Raw genomic sequence first — 13,574 nt, 5'->3', positions numbered from 1 at the left:
ATATATATATATATATATATATATATATATATACACATATATATATATATTTGTCTGTATATGTTTGTCTCCCACTACCATTGAACAACCGGTTTTGATTTATTTACAATCCTACAATGTAGCGGTTCATCAAAATGACCGATAAAATAACAACAGGGGTCAATTAATTCGACTAAATCCCCTTTGAGGCGGTGTTCCAGTACGGTCGTAGTCCAATGACAGAGACAGGAAAAAGATAAAAGATATGCCATAAAGACTTTTGATGAAAAATATCTTCGTAAAGACACGATTACGATCTTCTAACTAGTAAGACGAACATTGCAATTCACTCACACACACATGCTGTTGCTCCACTTAGCAAATAATAAAATTATATTAAATTATAAAACACATTTTGTTCCTCGTGAATTTGAACCGAAATAAGTTTGTAACCAAATAACAGATTTTAAATTTTCATATGAGAATCTATTATTCCATTTAGCTAATTATTCAATGTTCGTGATAATTAGTAAAATTATCATGATACGGATTATACTCCAGCAATATTTATTGTCAGGTAGATGTAAATGAATGTTACTCGCTATAATTATTGCATATTTAAATGCGTCCATATCTATGTTCACATATTAAAGCCTTCACGTTAATCTGTTATTATGAATTTAATTATTTACCAGCTTCATGATGAAACGCATAAAGAAGCATAACTTTCAGTCTTTCAAACAGAGCACTAAAGTGACGATTATTTTTTTCGTAAATACTTAAATCAAGGGCAAATAATTCAATGGATTCAATAAGAAAATTCAGACATTTGTTGATTCAGTTTAAAATTTATGATCTTTTTGAAGTCATGTAAAAGTTCTGTCGTTCAAATATAATTTACTTTCTTCATTTAAATCCCCGTCACTTCTGATTCATAAAATATAAGATCTACGACCTGTGATCCATACCGACCACTGATTTACTTGGGACTGAGTGTCTCTAGGATTATACTAATGAATGTCTGCTTCATTTTAAATGTATGCGGTTCATAATCTGAGGGAGATTCCATGCTGTTTCTAGCCGATCGAGCAAAGACGTGTCTATCTATCTATCTATCTATCTATCTATCTATCTATCTATCTATCTATCTATCTGCCTATCTATCTATCTATCTATCTATCTATCTATCTATTTATCTATCTATCTATCTATCTATCTATCTTTCTGCCTATATTAAACAAACAAACACACACACACACACACACACACACACACACACACACACACACACACACATATATATATAAGGGTATGACCATGGGATGGGATTACACCAAGAAAATTTCCCCTCCAAGGCACAATCCAGGCAAGGTTATTTATTAAGAATAGCAGTCGCCCACGCATACCAGCCTCCCCTCTCTACGCATGTGATGTTATCCAAGGGAAAAGTAAAGACCGATACAGCTTGGCACCACTGACGCCGCAACTCCTTTCTACAGCTGAGTGAACTGGACTCACGTGAAGTAGTGTCTTTTTCAAGAACATAACACAGCCCGTTCGCGGAATTGAACTCAGTACCTCATTATTGTGAGCCCAACGCTCTAACCACTGAATCAGGCGCCTTTATTGGATTTACCTGTCATGCTTGAGGATTTGTTTGGGATTTGTATTCTACTTACGTTTACTTATATCTGATAGCTGGAAGTTTAAACTTATCCCTTTATACTAAGTGCTTAATTGATATCTGCCAGAACTTTTTAATCCCATTTTTCTTTTGCATAAACACACACACACACACACACACACACACACACACACACACACACACACACACACACACACACACACACACACACACACACACACACATAGAGATAAGGAAATAATTTTATTCTCAAACGCAGGATAATGCTAATAATATAGCATGAAGAGGATAAACTATCCATATTTTGGAGAAAAATCTAAACTCACCATTACAAGACAATGAAAATAATTTTCTCAGTGACTTACCTTGGTAAATATCTTTTACAAACTTTTCAGGGCTTTAATAAGAGCTTGGGTAATTTTATCAAATTTTTACAAAGAGGTATCACATGAACAAAACTGTCTATGTTTCAAGGATATGTGTATCGATAAATATTGATTCAATAACTTCTTAAGCGATATAAAATTTCATTTCTAGTTGTAGAAAATTAGAAATGTAACTTGTAGCGTCGTTAAAACCATTGCTAGAAGTAACTACGTCGCACACGTACAGTTAGTTGGCGAGGTGTGTCTACATAATTGTGGAGAACATTTTTTTTTTAAATGTAAGAGAGTACATCTGAGATTGAATATTACAAAATATATGCACGAATAAGTGAGGGTTAGAAAGTTTGAAAACTTATCTGCTTTTCTGAGTGATATTTTTCGATAGCAAATTCTGATGAGATTAAGTATATTACTTTGGGGAAAGACAGTAATAGGGTTAACAGAATTTAAACGCACATCTCTTAGAAATATGGCATACATGAAGAAGATATACTTGGAAACATTGAACACGTTTATCAATTTGTCTCGAAAAAGCAAGACAAACTCTGACAAAGCTGAAGTAACAAACTGAAAGTATTGTGATAAATCGCTGCCTCATTTCCTGTTCATGTTTCGAACTAATTCAATTCTGATTTTAAGATATGATTAGCATGTACGTTCAATATTATGTGGAGTTTATTCATTTAATAATCTTTTCTCTTACAAATTATCAATGTTGTATTTTAACTGTCGTACGTTAACGATGATAGTATATCATCCTCACGTTGTAATTAAGTTTGTAATAAACCTTACTTTATAAATAAGCTTGGACTTATTTATAATATAAGTATAATCCATATGAAAGGAGGTTAAGATGAATGTTATTGCCTACGTCTATATAATAGGTGGTTGGTGTATTGTAACTTGCATTGATAAATCCAAGCTTATCGATAATTTACGTGACTGCCATAAAAATAGTTAATCTAGATGTAAATATGTACTACATAGTGGTGTAACTCATAAGAGAAGTAGTAATTGGAAGCGTATTAGTGTCACATTATAGTCGCAAACTGGTAGCTACTTTGATATAAAGTTTCAGATGGATAATCTAATACAAGCTTGTTTGTCAATATTAATCCACATAATAAGCAAAGCAATAACAGCATAAGATATATATATATATATATATATATATATATATATATATATAATCTACTAACAGGGTGTCAATGTTGCAAGTAAAGATAAATATAAGAGGATGGGGACGAGAATATTATAATTGGTTTTGATAATATAAATAATAAAATAGGAAAACAAATGTAGGTTATTACATTTTCCTTTTGCTTCTGATTTACAAGTATTCGGAATATTGTATCGATGTAATGCTGTTAGCATAGTTTCATCTTGCTAAACTGAAGTGCAAGATGTTCCATTAGTTTTGAAAGGGAAATAATATCCTTGAGAAGGTTACGGTGACAAAATATGGTCTACCGCGGTGCATAATTAGCTTCATAGGATATTGAGAATTATGTATATCGAATAATCATTTCATATTCTGAGACAGCGTATGCTGCATTTTTTTGTTTGTTTTTATGATACGTATTATTGAAATCTGAAGTACAACAACGATTGCGTCACAATCGAATAAAACTTTATCGTATGCTATAGAAATCGGGCGGAAAATGATTTGTTCTACATTCTGAAATATTCTCTATTATTAGTATTCAACGGAGTATTGTCGACATATGGTATTACATATGGTTTATCACATCATTGGTAGTTAAGACAATAATGAAGCACTTCCCAACTCTTTGAAGGCTGAAAAGAGGTATTAAGCAGTGTATGGACAAAGTCCTTTGGGAAGAAAGGCTTTAGAACCTGATTAAGATACAGATTTAGAAAATGACATTTTCTACTATGTATTCTCCTAATTTGCTGAATATCTGGTACATTGCTATACGTTCAATAAAGTGGTTTACCTTCATTAGACGATTTCTGCTTAACTCCTAATTGTTACAATATAATAATCAAATGTAAATACGGGCCACTGAATATATCTTTCTGAGAGGTTGTACAAATTAACCGTATTCCTTTCCAATAATATACGTAGAAATAATGACTTCAATTGCAAGGAGATTAGGGATTCAGCATTATGAAAAGCAGATTTGAATAAATTCGATATTTCAGAATAACTGCTGAGATATACTCGCTGAAATATCTTAGATTGTGTAATGCAGAACATTAAACGCAAATATGCAAGAGAATTCAATACTTATAGATTTGAATGAAGGAACAGCGAGTCCTAATACCTTTAATATTTTATTACCTTAGTTATACATCTAAACTGATATTACGCTTACCCCTAATAACGCTTTCTTACGTAATTATATTTCCGTATATTAGGGAACAAAATGAATGGATTGTCAGTTAGCCATGTAAGTAAGGGCATATTAACATACCAATAACCACCAAATATTATAGCTTTAATAAGTAATTATAATAAATTCTCAAATGCAGCTCTTTCTTATATCCACACAAACACAATGGGCAGCTCCTATATATATATATATATATATATATATATATATATATATATATATATATATATATATATATATATATATATATATATTGTTGCAAAATGACACATATGTATAAGGCAAATAAGACAAGGGAGAAAATGCTAAAATAATTTTATCATGCAATACATTTTGTCATGGTTAGTACCAGTTTCTGTCTTTTCGACTTTTTCAACTAAGCTCTATAAATTTAGGGATAATGCAACCTATAATCAGTGCAATAGCAAAGAATCATATTTTACTGCAAAATATAAGGCTCTTTTGAATGCTGCCACCACAGATGACAATACTATTGGGATCTAATACGGAAATATTAAAAATGATAGCCATATTTAGAGCAGTCGCTACCCACAAATACCCCTTCTGCTAATGCTACAACCACAAGTCACTACGAGGTCACTATACCATTAAAGAAGATTCCACGGACAGCCTTTGCTGCTGAATGTTACCACTCCTGTCTTTTTCTTTAAACTACAAATGGTTTCTAGTCTAATCTGAATCACTTTCATATATCATAGAAAACACTACCTTCACATTTTTAGTTGAGATACAAAGTAAGGAGAATATTTTTGCTTGGGATACACATGAAAAATTCAAATACCATAAACATAGAAATATGTCTATAACTTCAAATTTAATCCTATCAAATAATAGAAAATATGTCCTCTATGCAACAGCCAGTATATTACAAATGCATTAGTCAAATTTCTTCAAAAGATACTTAGTCACATTTAAATTTTCATATTTTTCGCTTTGGAAGCAAATCAAAGATGTAAATTTCAAACACTTAATATGTGCCTTATCTTTAATTTATCTCTACTTCTTTCAGTATGAAATAATACAAAAGTGTAGCAATTCTGCCTTCATACAATAAGCGATACCTTTCAATTGTATTGTTCAATTTACTTCACAAGAAATTAAATTCTATTTAAATATTCGGTTTCGAAATGCAAATTTTAATAATTGAAATACATTATAAACAAAAATGGCAACACATGTTTTGATAATTACAACGTTGTTTTTATATAGGTCTTCTATCATTTGTAAGTCGCCAGTGAATTATAAAATATATCTGGACAATATCGGTCTCTGCAGGATATCATATTTTCTTCAAATAGGATTCATGTTTAGTCCTGAGACAGGTAATCTTGTCATTCGAATATAAATGAATAGATTATTCTAAAAGAAATACTTAGCTGTAATCGTTAGTGTGTCACACAAAATCTTTAGCTGCATTTCTTCTAACATTTTACATGCGTAGTTCAAATTACGCCAGTTTTGACTTTACATTTCATTGTGTCGGTATCAATGAAATAAAGTACCAGTGAAGTACTATCGTTGACGTAATCATCGGACATCCTTCCCTCAAAATTCCTGGCATTCTGCCAAAATTATAAAGAATTATTATTGCAGGGGGCGAGACGGCAAAATCCTTAGGCGTCCATAAAAAACATGTTCTGCTATATTTCCTTTCGGCTGCATATATTCTGAATTCAAATCTCACCGAGGTGAACTTCGCCCTTCGTCATTTCAGAGAGATGAATTAAAGTACTGGAGTCAGTAATGGAGTCAATGGTATCGGGTAAACCCTTCCCTTCGAATTTACTGACCTTGTTCCTAAGTCAGAAGCACTTATTGTTGTTGTTATTGTCGTTGTTATTACCTTTTATGTTTTACTTGTTTTCATCAATAGACAGTGGCCATGCCGGAGCACCGCCTTGAAGCAATTTATTGAACAAATCGACACCAGTACATATTTTCTTAATGCGAGGTACTTATTTTGTCGGTTCCTTATTGCTGAGCCACTAGGTCGTGAATCGATCCCGGTACTTATGCTTTTAAGCTTGATATTTATTCTATCAATCCTTTTTTACCGATTCTCTAACTTACGGGGACGTTAAAGCCACCAATATTCGTTTTCAAGCGATGGTGGTGGATAGAGACACAAACACACACTCATACATACACAGACACACATACACACACAAACGAGGTGGTATCAAAAAATTCACAGATGAGGTCTGTAGCGCGCCAAGAGATGGCAGCACACGTTTGCCTGCGCAGTGACCTTCGTGAAGCAGTGTGATATACCGGTGTTTACTTTGCAATTTGTGAAATTTATGTTATGGTTATTACATATATGCTGTAGTCTGCGATTTTTGTCATGGACAGGAAGTTGGAACAAAGATCCAGCGTGAAATTTGGCGTTTGGGGCTTAACAAGTCTGACAAAGAGACTTGATTATACTTCGGGAAGCCTACGGCGAGGCAGCAATTTGTCGTACGCAATGTTTCGAGTGGCACAGACGTTTTAAAAGAGGAAGAACGTGCCTGGAAGACAATGAGCGATCTGGAGGACCTGCTACAAGCGTCAGCCACGGAAATGTGGTGAAAATTCATCAGCATGTGCACGAGGATCGTCGAACATTTTGAAAATTTGAGGGAGGACATTCGGCAAGGGTTGTGAGCTTCAAATTTCACGTTTCAGGTGTCCTCTTTGAAGCAATCTCATGTCTGTTAATTTATTTATTTTTTTTGTTTTGATATTTGTATTGAAAGGTGGTGAGCTGATTAAAACTTTAGAACGACTGACGAAATTCTTATCGACATTTCGCTCGTCGTTCAGTTTTCAGTCGAACTTCCATCGAGATCGCCTTTGACTTTTATATTCGGGGTCGAAACAATAAGTACCAGTAGAGCACCGATGTCGATGTAATCGACTTACCCATTCCACCAAAATTCCAGCCCTTGTGCCTGTAGTAGAAAGGATTTTTAGCTTATTCTAATTATACTTAAGGTGAAAATGTTTGTATTTCCTTTGCTTTGCTTTTCCGCCACGAATCTCTTTGAAGACTTTCATGTTTTTGACACTTTTCTGAACCAAGTTGTTGATTGTTGCGATATATTGGAAATCAATTTTTGGCCACTTGCTAAATACCTATCTAATGTTCTGAGTTTACTGGCAACATATTCGCCAATGATAATTATTTCCTGCCTTCCTGCAGTTACTAGAGAACACATGCTCGTGAATGCTATGTGTTTTACGCTGTCCTCAACTTCAGAATATATATATGAAGGACTTACATTTCATTTAGAATCCAATTATGCACAGCAACAGAGTAGTATATCACTGCTAATGCTCAGCTGTTGCTAGGCAATAGTTTGAATTTCTGGAATGTATGCAGTTAGCTATTCTATAGTATTTTCTACTGAGTTAAATATGTTTATCTCGGTATGTGTAATAATCCTATCTATAATTTCATCTAAATGTAATATGCTCAAGCATTGTAAAAGTCATATTCAGGACCTTTAAATCTCTCTATAAATGATAACCAAATATCATTGCATGTCAAAATCTTGCCCTTTTTTCTACAACTTAACTTTCGCACATTCCGAGATATTTGACTGCATTTCGAAATCCTGCCAAATATTGTATATCTTCATAGGCGCATCACTTTGCTCTTCCTAGTAAAACGGATTTAATTTGTCCTTAATAGGTGGCGAATCTTTGGGGTTTAACATCCCTACATCTGTGTTAAATCTCAAATATTCTACTTTTGTCAACACAGAGGCAAATGTAATTTCTTTTGCGACACTACTATGTTTATGGTTATAATATTGTGTTTCTGCTCGAGTATTTGTTAAAGATATTGTTAAAATTGCTTGTTGAATTGTTGGAAATAAGCTTTTCTTCTATTCATTTTTATTACATGTTCTTTATTTCCGCATTTTATTTATTCTGTAATTCAACTTTTGTGCTATGCTATTTAATTCAAATGTAATATTTTGTTCCATACGGTGAACGTACTGAGTGAAATGTAGCTAAAATATCTAAAATCAAAGGAAGTCTGTAAAACAAAATTTGTTTCCGCTCGATTATCAGCGGTAGTCTGTCCTTAGGGAAATAAAATTCTTATTGCAAAATTACAAGAAGAAAGAGGAGGAGGTGGAGAAGAAGAAGAAGAAGAAGAAGAAGAAGAAGAAGAAGAAGAAGAAGAAGAAGAAGAAGAAGAAGAAGAACAACAACAACAACAACAACAACAACAACGACAACAACAGCAACAACAACAAGCGACTGTGCTCTACCTACTGGTTTCTCTCCTTAAATGTAGATAAGAATCCAAATTGCGTTTCATGTTTTATTTCCCTTTCCTTTTATATTGTTTTAATCAATGATTACAATATTATAATCTTCATTAATATCTGTTCTCATTTTAATTTTATAGCGTCTTTCATTTTTGTCTATCCCTCTCTACACAACTCTGTAAGGTTTCTATATAACGTTCAAAGCATATCTTTATCTCTTTGTGTACGTACAGCTAGAAAAGTTATTCTCAAATCCCAAAACCATGAAGTCATATTCGCTCTTTATCCATTCGATGCTTGTAAAATGATACCCCATTAATTTTAGTGGTCGTTGGTATAATTTTTTCTATCTCGTACATGTTTCAGTTGTAAGACTGCGGTCATGCTAGGGTAGCACATCGTAGAATTTTTAGTCGAATGAACCGACCCCAGTACTTCTTTTTGTTTTAGCCTGTTACCTATTCTATCTTTCCATTTTGCCGAACCGTGAAGGAAACACACTAACACCAGCTGTGAAGCGGTGGTGGGGACAAACACAGACACACGCCCGCTCACACACAGAGACACGCATCACCCCCACACATATATGTATACATGATGAGCTTCGTTCAGTTTCGGTCTACCAAATGCACTCACAAGGATTTGGTCGGCTCCAGGCTAAAGTAGAAGACACTTGCCCAAACCGCCAAGAAGTGGGAGTGAACTCGGAACCAATTGATTGGAAAGCAACTCCGCCATACCTATTTAACTCTTTTCCCGAAATATTGATTTCTTTATGTCAAAAATGTGGAATACTGTTTTAGCAATGTTGTTGTTGCTGTTGTTGTTGTTGCTGCTGTTGTTGTTGTTGTTGTTGTTGCTGCTGCTGCTGCTGCTGTTGTTGTTGATGTTGTTGTTGTTGTTGTTGTTGTTGTTGTTCTTCTTCTTCTTCTTCTTCTTCTTCTTCTTCTTCTTCTTCTTCTTCTTCTTTACTTTTTATCTGCATATCTGTTACAGTCACTTGCCGAGACACGCCCAGCGTCCTAGGGCGAGTGAAGGATAACAGATGTTTCAGTATAACTGAATGCTTGGGGAGGTGAGGTAGTGAAATATCTTCATGTAATACAACACAGACATTTAAATGGATAGGGCTTTTCTGAGGATGTCATTATTATTATTATTATTATTATTATGATTATTGAGTGAGAGAGCAGCATATGCTACAAAATATAGGTCCAATCTGTTATGCTGTAGCACCTGATCTATTTGGATTGTGAAATTCCAGAGGATCTTGTTAGTCTCCAACTTTGCCTCTCTGCGCCTTGTACTCATACCACGCCTTGCCTCTTTCTAGCCCCCACTTTTTGCACAGTTTCCGATATAACATTTTCGCCACCTGATCGTGTCGCCACAGCTTGTAGTGGTTTTGGGCAAGTCTAGGGCATTCGTTCGTAATATGAGCAATGGTTTCATCTACTCTATTGCAAATGCAGCACAGCAGAAACACTTGCTCAATCCTAAGGCTAACCCCAGTCCAGTTCGTGACCAAACCTTGGTCTTGCGCTGTCAGTATTGTGTCTCGGTCTTTTTTTTTTAGTGTTCCTTTCATCAGTCAATTCCACCCATTATTTCCTGAAAATTCTGTTGTGGATCATGGAATTGATTCTGTAGTCCCCTCTTGCGTAATTTTTCTTCATATGTTCTTGCACAATTCTTCTTCATGTCTTTGTTTTTCCTTTTTCTCTGCTTTCAATACTTCCTCGTTCTTAATTATTATTATTATTATTATTATTATTATTATTATTATTATTATTATTATTATTAACATCACCATCATCATCGTCGTCGTCATCGTCGTTGTCGTCGTCGTCGTCGTCGTCATCGTCATCATCATCATCATCATCATCATCATCATTACTATTATTATTGAGTGAGAGAGCAGCGCATGTCATCAAGGTGACACTGTGGTAAAATGAACGAAGCCCAGTATACCCATCAAGAATATCCGTCTGATAAGGGTACAACAAGCACATGCATCGCAACCTTATGTGCGTGGCATGGTGATCTCATATCAAGATAAACAGTGAATGACCTTACAGGTGGGGCTCAGTTAGAATTTTTTTCAGGTCAAGTAGTCCCACCCGCTCAGAAGATCCCTGAATAAGGGTTGGTTAAGGATATTGAACAAAACACCCAGGTTTCCAAATGTGAATTATCCAAAACCCAAATAATTCCTCTCAACACATGTCTTTCAATCACCTCCACTACTTCTGCTCTTGAGATGCACAAATCGTCAGCCACTAAGGGTCAAGCTTAACTGGTTAAGGTCAAGCAACTAACAAATCTGTGGTATTCAACAGAATATTTGCTGTAGCCCATCTTTTACAGCAAGACAAAACAATGTACATAATAACACTTCCAATCAATTAAGATCGGAAGCCATAAGAGCCACTGTCTGATACTGCATCAGGGCATTGTATTGTTATTATTGTTATTATTATTATTATTATTATTATTATTATTATTATTATTATTATTATTATTATTATTATAGGGACTAAAAGGATCAACTCTGAGTATGCTTTTCTAAGCAGAAGAAAAGAAACTGGAAGGAGGCATTTCTGATGCCTTGGAGATGGGAGAATAATCCGGGATTGTTGCGTGGGGCTTAACTCGGATTACCCTAAACGGACTGCCCCGCAATTGGGGATTCTATTTATTTATTTATGTAGTTAGTTATAATTTATCTATTTATAATTTTGTCCCCTACTTTCTAAGAAATTATTCTGTGTTATATAATTTAATATGGCAGTATCTCCATTTGATCGATGTAAACTCCACCTGTTTGTCTTTGTTTTTGTTTCTGTATTTTTGCTTTTGTCTTCTTTTGTTTGCTGTAACCTGTCCTTTGATATTGTCCTCCATGCCTTGAGCCAATAAAAGAAATCATTGCTATAGTCCTCCTCCTCCTCCTCCTCCTTATTATTATTATCATTATTATTATTATTATCATTATTATTATTATTATCATTATTGCTATTATTATTATTATTATTATTATTATTATTATTATTATTATTATTATTATTATTATTATTATTATTGTTATATCGAAAAAAATAGCACAATTAATGCAGATCAGATAATATTTCGGTATAATAAACAAGCTATTAGTGAAGGGAATCATTAATATATTCTCAAATTGGAATTTACAACCTGTGCATACATACTGAAATATATAAGTGAGCATCTAATTATCTAATTGTACGGTCTATTATTTACGGTAGTTCTATTAACTTTTCTGCGTAAACAACAAAATATGAGAATAACAGAATAACATCGAGGACATAAAAACAAGGTCTGACTCCAGTTGCAATTAAAGAAACATTAATTAGTTTATATACAAATACATACATGCGCGCGTGTGTGTGCGTATACACACAAACACATACACATATCTATATGCCCACATACGCACATATATGTGTATGCTCGCGCGCGAACATATGTGTTTTTTTTTCTTTAGTCCTCAGTTTGTTTACTAATTCTCTTTATATGCTTCATGTTCCCGAACATCTTAATCGTTAGAGACATAAGTAAAAATATTTTAAGACCTGGAAAGTTACCTATTTCGAAGTGAACTTCAAAGTATTTAATCTTCGTTTGAATATGTTATCTTGTATTGCTGTTGTTATTATTATTATTATTGTTTTTGCTATTATTATTATTATTATTATTATTATTATTATTATTATTATTATTATTATTATTATCATCATCATCATCATCATCATCATCATCATCATCATCATCATCATCATTATTATCATCATCTTCACTATTAACTCAATTCCACCGAAGGTCGGCTTTGCCTTTCATCCTTTCGGAGTCAATCAGATAATTACCAGCAGTGTAATGGCGTCGATGTAATCGACGAGACCTCTCCCTCAAAATTGCGGGCCTTGTGCTTCCACAAGATATCATCATCATCATCATCATCATCATCATCATCATCATTATTATTATTATTATTATTATTATTATTATTATTATTATTATTATTATTATTATTATCTTTTTACTTCAATTTTGTTTCCATTTCATGCCGAGGCTCTTCCCAACATCCAGGACATATAAACTCAGTTTATATATTTGTAGGCCATTAAAATAAACGAAGTCATGTGATATGAAAAAGAAGGGGAAGAGGGTAAGGAGAAAAAGGAAAGAAAGGAAAAAGAAAAAATTAAAAAAAGGAAAAGAAAATAAAGGGGAAAAAGGAAAGAAAATTCACAGCGTAAATGCTCTTCTCATTACGTGTGACGTACCAGTTCAGACAATCTTGTGTACTTCCTACATGGATCGTAAGCCAGGGATCATTCTTAAATAACGTTTAGTTCCTTTTTTGATCATTCTAAATGCTCCTAAAATCACTGGTATCGTGACCGTCTTGAGATGCCACATATTATCGATTTCAATCAGCAAATCTTTATATTTTCTATACTTATCAAGTTTTTTTTTGCTGAGATATTATCACCACAAAGTTTGCTCAATGACCAAAACCGGTACTGAAATGTTTTTTATAAAATTATTTTAGCATTTTCTACCTTGACTTTTTTACCATATATATATATATATATATACAAGAGTTAAGGAATGATGTATATGAGATGAGGGCTACATAATCACCGGAAGTTGGAAGTGGTAAATGTTCAAGCTAGGCGTTTACTGTAGGCTACTCTTCAGGTCAAGGATATCTTGATTAAATGAAGGTTTACATTATCGAAAGCAGGTACATGTTAACACATGGACGATTCAATAAGAATGTGACCCTGAAAGTTTTATATCTACTTCGGATTGTTCGAAGCTAACTTTCTCCCTACAGCTCGATGTCTGGATCTATCTATCTATCTATCTATCTATCTATCTGTCTATCTATCTATCT

This window comes from Octopus bimaculoides, chromosome 1 (assembly GCF_001194135.2).
Source record: "Octopus bimaculoides isolate UCB-OBI-ISO-001 chromosome 1, ASM119413v2, whole genome shotgun sequence".
NCBI lineage: Eukaryota > Metazoa > Mollusca > Cephalopoda > Octopoda > Octopodidae > Octopus > Octopus bimaculoides.
This window is presented reverse-complemented; position numbering follows the sequence as displayed.